Source organism: Plecotus auritus (genome assembly GCF_963455305.1).
Source record: "Plecotus auritus genome assembly, chromosome: 1".
NCBI classification, from domain to species: Eukaryota; Metazoa; Chordata; class Mammalia; order Chiroptera; family Vespertilionidae; genus Plecotus; species Plecotus auritus.
This window is the reverse complement of record NC_137770.1, coordinates 168,649,053-168,663,329: the sequence shown is the minus strand read 5'-3', so window position 1 is coordinate 168,663,329 and position 14,277 is coordinate 168,649,053. Positions and strand designations below refer to the sequence as shown.

Below are 14,277 nucleotides of genomic sequence, written 5' to 3'. Positions count from 1 at the left end.
GGCGTCAGGGAGGCGGGGAGGTGCGAGCGCGCGACCGCGGCCGCAGCGGCCGTCTCCACGCCCACCTGGCCGCGCGGCAGGTCCCGGCGGCATGTGCCCCCGCTCCCGTTAGTACTGCTTGAGCGGGTCGTGCTGACCTACAAACTCTGAGGACGCCCCTGCCCCCCGCAGGCTGATCAAGTGAGTCCCGGAAGGCAGTGGGCACCTGCATTTTTAAAAAGCTCCCCGGGTGGTTGTAGGGTGCCGCCTGTGGAGAGCCCCCGTGAAGAAAGCTAGTTTGCTGGGGTTCAGCCTAGCTACCCCGGGGGACAAGCTAAACTAGGGTTGGACAACGTCAGAGAAGTCGGAGAACTGAGGCCCCCTGTAGAGGTCGCTGCAGGGGGCCAGCTGTGATCCTCCTGCCCAGGTGGCCGCAGTAGGGGAAGAGGGGGCCCAAACAGGTCACCAAGGCTGAGGCGGTGCCTGACTCACGAGAGTGAGGGTGAGCCAGATGCTGGTTTAGAAATCCTGGAAGAAGAAAATGATTTGGCAGTTAAAACCGTAATCTTTTCGCCCGAGTGAGGAAGAAGCAGTTTTAACACTTGAATGCAGTTTTAAAAAAATCTTCTGTAAGTCAGTTTTCCTACTCAAGATATTTTGTAACTTGATAGCTCAAGTGACGTTTCTCTGTATTATTCCGCCCCCCCCCCCCCGCCCCGCAGCGCTGTGCAATATCCTTAAATAACAATTGCAATAATTTGTTCCAGAGCTATAAATATCCGGTTATCTTAATATCCTGGCAGTTATCAAGAATCTTAACAGTAAGTTCCAGGGCAGTATTGCAAGTGTTGGGAATAGGAGCGGCCTTTCTATAAGAATTAAGGATAATTAAGCCCTAGCTGGTTTGGTTCAATGGATACAGTTCGGCCTGCAGATTGAAGGGTCCCAGGTTCGATTCAGGCCAAGAGCACATGCCTGGGTTTCGGCTCGATCCCCAGTAGGGGGCGTGCAGGAGGCAGCCAATCAATGATTCTCTCTCATCATTGATGTTTCTTTCTCTCCCTCTCCCTTCCTCTCTGAAATCAATAAAATATATTTTAAAAAAGGAATTACGGATAAATTCTAGGTTGGCATTTTGTGTCTGTAACAAGCTTCAAGAGTTTATAATAATTGCGCTGTGCAGAGTTTTTAAGAATGATACCCTTCTGTATTGAGAGCTTACTCTGCCATGCACTTTACCTACACGATCTCTCACATTCAGAGCACCGCTTTACAAGGATGCAGCCTTTGGGCCAGTTAGAAACAGGCGCCCTTCTCGGCAGATGGATGTAGCCCAACCCCAGACCCCAGCTTTACTCAGCCCTTCAGCAAGGTGCCCTTGGGCTGTGGTCAGCTGGCACCGTAGTGGAGGAAGATGAGAAATTCCACCCGGTGGTAGTATCCTCCTTTTCCAGGGAAGGAGTGGAGATGGGAAGTCACAGGACACTGCCCAGTCAAACCAAGGCCTCTTTCTGTCCTCACAAGATGCCAAATGTTATTTTTCCTTTACTTTGGCAGCATGTTTCAACACATTTGGAAAAGGAATGTATATAGAATTGTCTTTCGCTTTCTGGAGTTTTATTGTTTTTTTTCATCTCTACAATATGGATGTTGGACTGGATTACTTCTGGGCCCCTCCCCGTTTCGATCCCCCCCCCCCTTCCCCCCAACACCACTACCATAACCCTTAAACCAGGCTTGGTTCTTTCCAGTCTTCAGAGAAACTGCCTGGTAGGGAATAAGTCTCCCTGGTAGGGACTAAGTCTCCCAAAAAGAAAGACAGAATATAACAAGGTAACCTGGTTCCAACCCCCAGAAGGCCTCCCTTTTTTTCCTTTTCTTTATATATTTGCTCCTTGGTGATCTCATCTAATTTCTTTTTTTTTTAATCTTTATTGCTGAGAGTATTACAGATGTCCCTCTTCTGCCCCCCGCCCCCTTGCTCTCATCCACCTGGTTCCTGCCCTGCCCCAGGCCTTCACCACCCCATTGTCTGTCTATAGGTAATGCATATCCTTCCTATATAATAAAAACCTAATATGCAAATTATCCCCTCGGGCGGTTGTTCCACTGGGAGTTCAACTGCTCGCTATGATGTGCACTGACCACCAGGGGGCGGCACAGAACATGGTGAGTGTCATGAACATGATGCTGGCAATGGGTGGCAGTGGAGGCCCTGCCGGCCCCGATGGGCCCTGACAAGAGTGCGACTGTGGCGGGATGATGGAGCAGGTGAGCGGGCGGCACCAGGCCAAGGCAGGTGGGTGTGAGTGGGGGCCTGATTGCCCGGCTGATTGTCCCTCATACTGTGACCAGCGGCGGCAGTGAGGGGTGGGGCCGCCACCCGACTCCCAGGCACTGAGGAGCTGGGTGGGGGCCCCCGGCCCTGATCGATCGCCCCACAGGCAGGATGGTGGAGCAGATGAGGAGGTGACGCCAGGTCAAGGCGGGGTGCCAGGCGGGGCTGCGGGGCTGTGAGCTGGGGGTGCGAGCTGGGGCCCGATCTCCGCAGGCCACCCCCAGGGACCCTACCCATGCACCAATTCGTGCACTGGGCCTCTAGTATGTATATAAGTTCTTTGGTTAACCTCTTCTCACTCTATCCACCCCACTTCCCTTTGAGATTCATCAGTCTGTTCCATGTTTCCATGCCTCTGGTTCTACTAGTATTTTATTCATTAGTTTATTTTGTTCATTAGATTCCTTGTTCGTTTATTTTTATTTTTAGATTCAATTGTTGATAGATTTGTCTTTATTGCCATTTTATTGTTCATACTTTTGATCCCTTCTCCTCCTCCTCCTCCTCCTCTTCTTCTTTACCCTTCAACATTTCATGTAATACTAATTAGGTGGTGATGAACTCCTTTAGCCTTTTCTTGTCTGTGAAGCTCTTTATCTGATGCCAGAAGCCAATTTCAGCATGTCATAATTACAAGAGTTTCATGAAAAGGTTGATGAAACTTGGGGGCTGCTCAACAAGGGCTGAGTCACATAGGCAATCACCTGTTGGAATGGCTAAAAGGCACTTCCCCCAAACCTGAATAGGATGATTGTTTGCCTTCAAACAGCTCAGGGCTTCTTAATCTACATGTTATTGCCTCCTGTTGGCCAAACACCTGAACAGCTGTAGGCTATTCCCCAATCTGACAATGCTTCTGTACCCTACCCTTTGAAACCCTACCCTTTGAAGTGTATTATCTCCACCTTGCCTTAGGACAAATTGTGTTAATAAAAAGCAGGGGTCCTGAGACAAGGAGAACTAAGAACTTAGAACTTTAGCTCCTTTAGCTGAAGCTCCTCTGACCCCCAATGCCTTTCAAAATTATCTTTCGTCTCTGGACTCTTATTTAATCTTCGCACAGCCTTCCTCCAGATTGCGGAACCCTTTGTAATGCTGGGACCCGGCAATCTGACCTTCAATTCTAAATGATAGCTTTGCTGAGTAACCTTGGTTTGTAGGTCCTTGTTATTCATCACTTTGAATATTTCTTGCTGCTCCCTTCTGGCCTGCAAAGTTTCTGTTGAGAAATTAGCTGACAGTCCTATGGGCACTTCCTTGTAGGTAACTAACTGTTTTTCTCTTAATGCTTTTAATATTCTCTCTTTGTCTTTTGCTCTTGGCATTTTAATTATGTGTCTTGGTGTGGGCCTCTTTGGGTTCCTCTAGTTTGGGATGCTATGTGTTTCCTGACTTGTAAGTCTATTTCTTTCACTAGGTAGGGGAAGTTTTCTGTCATTAGTTCTTCAAATAGGTTTTCAACATCTTGCTATTTCTCTTCTCTTTCTGGCACCCCATAATGTGAATGTTGGTACGCTTGAAGTTGTCCCAGAGACTCCTTACACTATCTTCATATTTTTGGGTTCTTTTTGTTCTTCTGATTGGGTGTGGGGTGTTTTTTTTGGTGCTTTTTTTGTTGTTGTTTGTTTGTTTCCTCATATTCCAAATAGTTGATTTGATTTTTGGAATCCTCTACTCTACTGTTGAATACCTATAAATTATTTTTTATTTATTTAGTGTATGCTTAATTTCTGATTGGTCCTTTTTCATGTCTTTGATGTTATCACTAAGGTTCTTGAAATTCTCACTAAGATCCTTGAAATTCTCACTAGGTCCCTTGAAACTCTCATTAAGATCCTTGAGCAACCTGATAACCATTGTTTTGAACTCTGTATCTAGTAGTTTGCTTGCTTCCATATATCCTCCTATCTAATAAAGAGGGAATATGGTAATTGACCATCACACTCTCACAAAGATGGCAGCGCCCACAGCCAATAAGGAGGGAATATGCTAATTGACTGCCATGCCCTCAAAGATGGAAGTGCCCACAGCCACAAGAAGGCGGCGCCCAGTCCCCTCAGCCCCTCTGGGGCGGCAGGCACATGACATGACTGGGCCCGCCCCCAGGTGGGTCCGGCTGCTCCATGCGCCTGCCTCCAAAGTCCCCCAGTCCCCTCAACCCCCCAGCCACCCAGGGCTGGCCTGAGGCGCAGGCAAGCCTCAGATGGTGGCTGCCCAGCTGCCCAGGGCCAGCCTGAGGCACAGGCAAGTCTCAGATGGCGGCTGCCCAGCCGCCCAGGGCCACCCGAGGCTCAGGTAACCAGGGCCGGCCGAGGCTTGCGCTGCCGGCAGTGGCAGCAGCAGAGTTGTGATGGGGACATTGCCTTCCCCTGATCACCAGGTTGCCTCCCACCCCTGGGGACCTAAGGCCAGGCCAGGGGACCTGAGGCCGTGCCAGGGGAGCTGAGGCCACGCCCCCCACCTGGAGAGGCTTGACAGGAGACCTTAGGCTGTGCCCCCCACCCAGAGGGGCTTGTCGGGGCCCGGCAGGGCTTGACGGGGGACCTGAGGCTGTGACCCCTTCCCTGTGGGGTTTGACAGGGGTGGGGCCAGCTGGGTCTGGGTTTCCCATGATGTCGAGGTGTATGCGGGTGGGTGGGGACTTGACTCTGGGTCCCGCAGCATGCCCCAGACTCTGACAGGAGGGATATTTTCATATACATTTTACTAATTTTCTTTAATCTCTCATACTTCTATTATAGAGAAAGGCAAATAGCAATATTAAAAGATTTCCTCTAATTAATTCCCCTTTAATGTTCATGAATTTCGTGCACCGGGTCACTAGTATGTGTGTGTGTGTGTGTGTGTGTGTGTGTGTGTGTGTGTGTATTTTAAATATATTTCATTGATTTTTTACAGAGAGGAGGGAGAGGGACAGAGAGTTAGAAACATCGATGAGAGAGAAACATTGATCAGCTGCCTCCTGCACACCTCCCACTGGGGATATGCCTGCAACCATGGTACATGCCCTTGACTAGAATCGAACCTGGGACCCTTCAGTCCGCAGGCCGACGTTCTATCCACTGAGCCAAACCAGCTAGGGCTATATACATATATTTTTGCTTCCATTTTATTTAGTTCTGTTTCTGGAGATATTTTCTGTCCTTTCATTTGTGATGCTTCTTTGTGTCTGCATTTTGGCTGCTTCCCTGTGTTTGTTTCTATGTATGAGGTAGAACTGTTATGTCTCCTGGAATTAGTGGGTGTCCTATAGGGCCCCGTGGCTCAGCCTCCCCAGTTACCTGAGCTGGGCACTCTAGGTGCGCTCCTGTGTGGGCTGTGTGCATCGTCTTGTTATAGTAGAGCCTTGATTGCTGTTGGCATCACTGGGAGGAATTGACCTCCAGTCCAATTGGCTGTGAGGACCAGCTGCGACTACAGTGGAAGAGCTACTGTGCAGGAGAAACCCCTATGGAGCAGAACTTGCTTCAGTAGGGCTTTGGTGCTCACTGAGTCTGCCCTTGAGGGTGAGATTGGCTTCTATTGTCTGCAACTAGGAGCCATCACCCAGACCTCTAAAATGGGATAGCCCTGGAGCCAAGTCATCCCACTCCTCCTGCTGTTCCCAGTCTTTGCCACATAGTCACTACAGAGAAGCTGACTCTTCACTTCCACCTTGGTCCACACAGCTGCCAAGCCTCCAGGTCCCAAGTCATTGTGCATACCTGCTTGGTCTTTGGAGGGGCTACAATGATGCTCCTTCCTATAGATCAGCTGAGGGTGCACCATGTATGCTGGGTTTCCCAGCTTACAGCTCTTAGTACTTGTCTCATACACAGATATCTTCTAAGTTGCCACATGCTCCAGGTTTGCTGGATCAAGACAAGATGGTGGTTTTAAAAATTACCACAGCTCTAACTGGTTTGGCTCAGTGGATAGAGCGTTGGCCTGCAGATCAAGGGTCCCAGGTTCGATTCTGGTCAAGGGCATGTATCTCAGCTGCAGGCTCCTCCCAGGCCAGGGCTCTGGTTGGGTTCATGCAGGAGGCAACCAATTGATGTTTCATCAATATTTCTCTCTGTCTTTCCCTCTCTCTAAAAAAAAAAAAAAAAAAAAAATCAATGGAAAAATATACTCGGGTGAGGATTCAAAAAATAACATGCCACAAATTCTTTGATACCCCTCCCATAAGAGATTAATTATATATCCTCCCCTTGAACCTGGTCAGGTCTTTGTGATGGAAGGCTAAATGACTTTCAAGGTTAGGTTTAGAAAGGCTGTGCAGGTTTTGTAGGTTCTCCTGGGACATTTGTCAGTAAGAAATCAGGTGACTGAGTCACCATGTTGAGAACCCATGTGGAGAGACTCTGTGGAGAAAGGTCTGAAAAAAGCCCCAGCTGAATCCGCCCAGCCCAGGCACCAGCCACAGGAGTGAAGAAGCCTTAGGGAGGACCCTTGCCCCAGCCTTGTCAGACAGCAGCTGCATGAGAGGCTGGAAGGATTGCCCAGCTGAGCCCAGTCAGTCCCCAGACACAGGAGCAAAAGAATAGACCATTGTTATTTAAAAGACTGTTTCAGGGTTCTTCCTTACACAGCCGCAGGTAACCCAATACTCTCCAGTATTCAAAGGCAAAAGGAATTTAAAATCTGGGCAGCATGGGAGAGGAGGAGGAGTTATGATTATTGGGCACAGAGTTCCATTTGCAGAAGATAAAAACTTTCTGGAGATGGAGCTGGTTGCACAACAATGTGAATGCACTTAATGCCACGGACTGTATACTTCAAAATGGTAAATTTTTAATGTGTATTTTACCAGAATTTTTAAAAAGAAAAAACAATTTGAACAGTAACCGATTTTGGAATATATGTAGAAATATGTAGGAGGCATTTCTGTTACCAAAACAGTTGGGCTCTATCCAGGACTGGACCCCAGGAATTGAAGGTAATATTTTTAAAAAAATATCTTTTTATTGGTTTAAGAGAGGAAAGGAGAGGGAGAGAGATATAGAAGCATCAATTGCCGGGGGCCATAAAAGAAGAATTTAGTCTTACTCCCTGGTCAGCCCTACTTCCTGATTGAGCAAGGAAAGCCCGCGCGCCCAAGGGCCAGAAGAACCCCCCATATCAGAATAACCGATCAGCTAGGACAGATACCCAGTCCCCAACCAATCATCCCATGGCAACTCCTTATCCTATCCCTCCCCTCTTGAGTGCTTATATACCGCAACACTCGAATAAAAAAACGAGGCTTGATCAGGAACCTTGTCTTGCCTCCGTTCTTCGCGTTCCTTGTTTGTCTCATTCTCTTAGGTGGTTCCTGCGTGCCCTCGTTGCTGCCCCGCGGGCCGGGGCATCTGGCGCCCAACGTGGCGCACCCTGGGGACCCCCGACGAGAACGTCTACCGGAGAAGCCCTGGCCAGGCACCCCCCAGAGTCGCCGCGAGGACCCGCGAGTGAAGACTCAGCATTAGATCGCCACGGTCCCACCCGCCGTGAGACAGATCGGAGGAAGGTAGGTAGACGATTTTTCAAACAAGATTTCAGAACATTTCACCCCTTTTTGCTCGACTGCTATTGTTGGCTCTCTTGGTCGATTCTTTCCTGCCCACTAATAAGCACTCATTTGCCGATTTGGGGAAGAGTGAAGGGTACCCATCTCCGGCTGTGAGAACTCTGATTCACTTGAATTAGTACCGTCGCCCGGCTTTCTTGTCGCGAATTCTCTCCAATTAGATCTACTCTTAAAACCTTGAGCTTGCTTTGAACAAAAGGTCGTTCACCTCACAGACTCAACAAAGGGAATTCCTACTCCCTGAAAAGGGCAAAAGGGGTCTTCCCGTCTGTGTGGATCCGTGTAGGCGGATTATACCTACCGACTGTTTCACGCAAGCAAGGGAGTAAAGGGTAGAGTTGAAAAGAGTAATTCCGCCTGAATCCCTGGGTTGACGGGAAAATTCAGGCTGACCTGGAACGGGGGTTATACGTCCCAGAGGCTTACGTGGGGGAAGGAGTCACTCGGAGAGCCATCCAGTCGACCAATAATGGGGAATTCTTTGAGTGCCCATGAAATGTTCCTTGACGGTGTCAAGATATCCCTCAGAGCGCGAGGAATAAGGGTTAAAAGACCTTAGGCAGTTCTTTGAGTTTGTTCATGATACCTGCCCTTGGTTCCCCCTAGCAAAAATGCTGGGAACGGGTAGGAGATGCCCTACAGGATTTTTATCGGGCCCTTGGCCCTGAGAAGATTCCCGTTACTGCCTTTTCTTATTGGAACTTAATTCATGACATTCTAAAAATCCATTCTCAAGACCCTGATGTTAAAGAGGTCATCAAAACAGGAGAGGAGATTCTTAAGGAAAACTCCCTTCCATCTGACCCCATCAGACAAGCTAAAATAACCCTTGCTCGAGAAGTTTCTTCTTTAAAGGAAATTTTACAGCAGAAACGAGAGCAAGTCCAACTTATTAAAGAAATTCAAGCCCTCGAGGCTGAGCTTTCCACCCTAAGTCCTACCCAACAGAATACTCCTAAAACTAAAGCCCCGCCCCAGGCCCTATCAGCTAAAATACAATGCTAATGAACCTTGTTAAAAAAGTTAACTTTTAAGGCCTAGGAGAACATAAATAAATTTGTCTCTGTTATAGAATTTATCCAAAGTGAATGCTTGAAAATAATTATAATTGACTCTAGAATCTCAAAGAAATTGTTGAAATATAGATAAATAATGTATTAATTATAAAGAGCTAGGTAGCCCAGGTAACTGGCTACGCCCTTTGTTAATGGAGGAAGGGGTAGACGCCCTTCCCGCAGAAGACAGGTAATCTAGTTTCCTGCCAGGAACTATCTTTGAAAAATGTGGTAATTTACATTAGAATAAACCAAACCGAGTTTTACAGAGCTACTGGCAAATAAAAAGTAAAGTTTAAATTTGCCTCATAAAAAACCTAGAGGACAGAATTGAATCTATTGATTATGTCTTGTATTTTTCTTAAAAATGTAAAGGTATTATTGATTTGAGAAATGCTAAGTATTTAATTTGCTACCTAAAATTTGAAGCTCTGAAAGTTTAAGGTCTCTTTTCTCACCATGAAAAGGTTTTAAAGCTAACGCCCTTTGTTAATGGAGGAAGGGGTAGACGCCCCTCCCCCAGAAAAACAGGTAGGCCAGTTCCCGCCAGCAGCCATCTTTAAAGAATGATAATTTGCATTTAAATGGCTACAGGTTTGCTAGCCGCCCTTCCCTGAAAAGGTCAAGCGGCTAGGCCAAAAAACCTGTTTTGGTAGCCTAAAAGTTTTTCCTTTAGTGGCAAACTCTTAAATAAAAAGTGGATCCTTTGAAATCAGCTTTCCTCCAGTAGCCATTCTTTAAAGGCCATTTTACATTTGAATACCTACAAGTTTGCTTCTCAATTGCCCCGGGCAGAAAAAACATGGTCCATTTAAAGTTAATTATTGGATTTTGAAATATATTCTTAAAAGTATAAAGGGTTATTAATAAAGAACTACTAAATATTTGACTTGCCAGCTCTAAAATTTCAAGGTTCAAATTAAATTGGGAGAAATTATATAAATGTGGTAATTAAATGCCTAAAATATAAAAACGTGTTTTTGAGAAAATAAAATACTGTTTTCTCTGATAATTAGGAATTCAAAAAATGTTACTTATTGATCTGATTTTAAAAAGAGGATTAATTCTGTGATTCAGTATAGATTTAATTGATATTCTTTAAGATAATTTAAGTATATAATCTTTAAAACATATATATAAATATATATATTTGATCTTTCCAAGTATATTTCAAGGTTTTGAGAGTAACTTTTGGACATTTCATGGGCCCTGAAATGTTTTTCAAAAGTCTGTTCTCTCTTAAATATTTTTAAATTTAACCGATCTAATATACTTGAAATCGCATGGAAAGCGTTATCAAATAAAAATTAAGTAATATATTTTAAGTGTTATGAAGGTTTTCGCCTCTAAGAAGGGCAAAATCAATATATTTCTTAAATATAACCAAAAATTTCAACAGCAGTAGAATTTCAAGAAAGACAAAAGTTACAAGCAGCCTGCATTTTGAATGGGCTGGGGTAGAACAGTGTTTATGCTTTTGGATCAGACCAATAAGTATCAGACCTATAATTTTTACTGAATAAGTTTCTTTGCTTTTTAATTAAAGATACCTACTTAAGTTAACTTATAAATTAGCTTTTATATTATAATCAAGGTCTCATAAATTAAGTTACATAAGAAGCCAATGTTTTTATAAGTAATTGAATCCAAGTAAAATTTAAGAACAGATTAGAAGCCACCATTTACTGCCTGACTGGTAGCCGCCTGCATTCTTAATTAAGCTAGAGGCGGGGCAACATTTGCTGCTTGTGAATCAGACATAAACATTTACTAAATTTGCTTTGCTTTTTAAATGAAGATACCTACTTTAATTACTTAAATAAATTAGCTTTTTAAATTATAATCAAGGTTTTCAGCTAAATAAAAAGCCAATATTTTTATAAATAATTCTAATAAAGACCAGAAACAGCTAGTGAGATTTTTGTTTGTCTGCAATATAAATTCGACTGTCTTAAAGGAACGGATTAGACAGCCACCATGATGGCCACATGTCTTGCCGCTCCCCCTGGGGCCGCCACCTTGGAAGCCATAGGGGCCAACCCTTTCCTTTGGAATAAGCCAATGTCTTTGTAAGCAATTTGATTAAGTATTCTAAGAAAGTTACTGAAGGCTTCCCATGATCCCTCTGTATATGCAAATTAGCTAATGGGGATACTCTTAAAAAATAAAATTCCAGCTTAATAAAAAAGGAGAAATTTGAGAGGCACAGAAAATGTAACTAGACCTTGTCTATACAAAAAGAAATTGACAGCCAGTTTGAAATTGAATTGTCATGGCTTAGAGCAAAGAATATCCTTACATGATATTATTCTACAATGTCATTATAATTTTCGATGCTTTAAAAACAGCATATTGTACAATTAATCCAAACAAACTTAAAAATCTAAAAATTTTTTAATGTTTGGCAGCAATTTAAAAGGGACATGAAAGGATTCAATTCCTTCCACTGTGTGAAAGGCCCCTTGGGAAGGTACTTGAGCATTCTATATTGGCCCTTTTTGTCAAAAGGAACCCTCTTCTCACAATTCAATTGCCCACAGCTGTTGCTTGAGTTTTCCGTTCATTCTGAGGTTGAAACCTCATGTTGGATGGTACCACAGATCTGTCTCTCGCACAATGGCGGGAGCTGGGCCCTCCCTGGAGAAGAAACCTGGGTTCCCCAAGATATATGATCAATGCCGGGGCCCCCCACCAGTGGGGGGATCCCAAGGCAGGTGCTGGGCATGGAGGCCATAGGGGCATAGGCTACCAAGGAGACAGAACTGAACCTCACATCACCCTGCTTGGCCCCGGAGGATGGCTGGTTAGTCAATGACGGGTAAGACTCCTCAAGGGAGGGGCAACCTAAGACAGGCACAGTCGCAGGGGGCCATCAGGAGAGAACTTGGGGGTCAACAGAGGTGTGGCACAGATCCTCACCCCCCCAACATTACAGGGGCTTGAACACTCGCCCCTTCTGAGGGAGGTCTCCTGCCCCATGGCTGCTTCGTGCTTCCCATGCCCAGCTCAGATTGGGACCCAGGCAACAAACAGATTTGGCCCAGCTAAGACTGAGACCCAGGCAACAGAGAAGTGGTTGATGGCAGCTGCCCTATACCTAAATCTAGCCTAAATCCAGGAGTGCTCAGGGCTTTCTCAAGGATGCATATAATCCTTTCCATTAACTAAAATTGTTGTTAAAGTATTAAATTTGACAGTAAAATGGTCAAGTTTTCAGATTAATTTAAATTGGCTAAATGAAATAAGGGAATATTCAAGGAAATCTAATTGTACAAAAGGCTGTTCCTAAAGTATTAACCAAAATTTCTATTTGTAGTTCATTTCATGGTAAAATTGCTTAACATGCAATGAACCTAAAGCAGTCATATTTTTGTGCAAAAAATTAAAATTTAAAGTTATCAAGACTGCATTATATATTTTCCAAAAGCCTCCTAATAATTAAATCAAAAAAAGGGGGGATAGTGGAGTAATATTATGTAAGGAAAAATGCCTTGTAAGTAAATTACATCTAGAAAAATTTTTTACTTTGAAAATTAATTTTCATTTGTTATGCTAACAGCAAGACACCCATGAAATACACACATGGTGTCAAAATAAGCCAAAGGAAAATTATTTGGGCAAAAATAAAAAGGATTCCAAGTCAAATTTATAGAAAAGACACCTTTATTAACTTTTGGTCGAGAATATGTTTGTATATTTTCAGAAAAAAACTCCAGGACCATGTGGATTCCTGCAACAGAGAGGAATTAGCAGGAAATAATTCAGCCATGAAGACAAGAGGAGACAGTCGTTACCTGTGGGCTTGGGAAACCCACGGGAGGAGCCGGGTCACTACTCCCTCGCTCGGTGAAAGCCCACTCCCGCTTAAAAACAGAAAGGGAGGAGATGCCGGGGGCCATAAAAGAAGAATTTAGTCTTACTCCCTGGTCAGCCCTACTTCCTGATTGAGCAAGGAAAGCCCGCGCGCCCAAGGGCCAGAAGAACCCCCCATATCAGAATAACCGATCAGCTAGGACAGATACCCAGTCCCCAACCAATCATCCCATGGCAACTCCTTATCCTATCCCTCCCCTCTTGAGTGCTTATATACCGCAACACTCGAATAAAAAAACGAGGCTTGATCAGGAACCTTGTCTTGCCTCCGTTCTTCGCGTTCCTTGTTTGTCTCATTCTCTTAGGTGGTTCCTGCGTGCCCTCGTTGCTGCCCCGCGGGCCGGGGCAATCAATGATGAGAGAGAAACATCAATTGGCTACCTCCTGCATGCCCCCTACTGGGGATTGAGCTCACAACCTAGACATGTGCCCTGACCAGGTTCCTCCTGGTTCATAGGTCAACAATCATTGAGCCACATTCAGCTGGGCTGAAGGTAATATTGATGTGAAAAACATATCCATGCCTTCAGGATGATGATAGCTGAGCTTTAAGAAACTAATAATAGACCCTGGCCAGGTAGCTCAGATAGAGTGTTGTGCCAATACACCAAGGTTGCGGTCAGGGCACACAAGAATCAACCAATCTATGTATATAAAACCCTAACATGCAAATAGACTGAACATCCGAACAACTAAACAACTGGTCGCTACCAGTATGATGTGCGCTGACCACCAGGGGGTACATGCGGAATATGGTGGGCATCGGCAGCAGGTGGCAGAGCGTAGAACATGGCAGGCATTGGCCGCGGTGGGATGGGGGAGCAGGTGAGCGGGGGTGCCAGACCAAGGCAGGGTGCCGGTTGCTGTCATCAGGGCGAGCCTCTGGTGGTTACTAAAAATTCTTTGCTCCCACATGCCACAGTCCCACCTGGTGCTCGCACCCGCTGCAGGCACCGATCACCCCTCAGGGCTTCTCCATCTCCCCCTGCTCCTGAGGGGCAATCAAGGCTGGCAGCTGCCTCTCGCACCTACTGCCAGCAATGGCCCCGCTTGCACCTGCTGCCAACGCCGGCCCCACTTGCACCTGCTGCTGGTGCTGGCCCCAGTCGCTCTGCGCCATCAATGGGTGCAGGCAGGGTTGATGCGGCGATGGCAGAAGCAGGGCTGCCGGCAGACAGGAGAGTGGGGCCTGTGGTGGGAGGGGCCAGGCGGGGGTGTGAAGGATGGGCCGAGACCTGCCCCTGTGCCCACCACAGCTTTGAAGCCCACAGTTCCTTTCAAGGTGCACGAATTTGTGCACTAAGCCCCTAGTGAATATATAAACAAGTGGAACAACAAATGGATGTTTTTCTCTCTCTTTCTCTCTCTCCCCCTTCTCTAAAACTCATCAGTCAATAAAAATAATAATAAAAGCAGCTAATGTTTATTTACTGAGCACCTTCTATGAACCAGGTAATAGGGATGCAGACAGAAGGAACACA

General features: G+C 45.6%; 1 long non-coding RNA gene across 2 annotated transcripts in view; it reads left to right on the top strand.

Annotated features, from left to right (window-relative positions):
* LOC308256038 overlaps positions 1 to 14,277 on the top strand; it is a 40,664-nt gene that overhangs the window by 666 nt on the left and 25,721 nt on the right. The gene's annotated exons all lie outside the window — the stretch shown is intronic.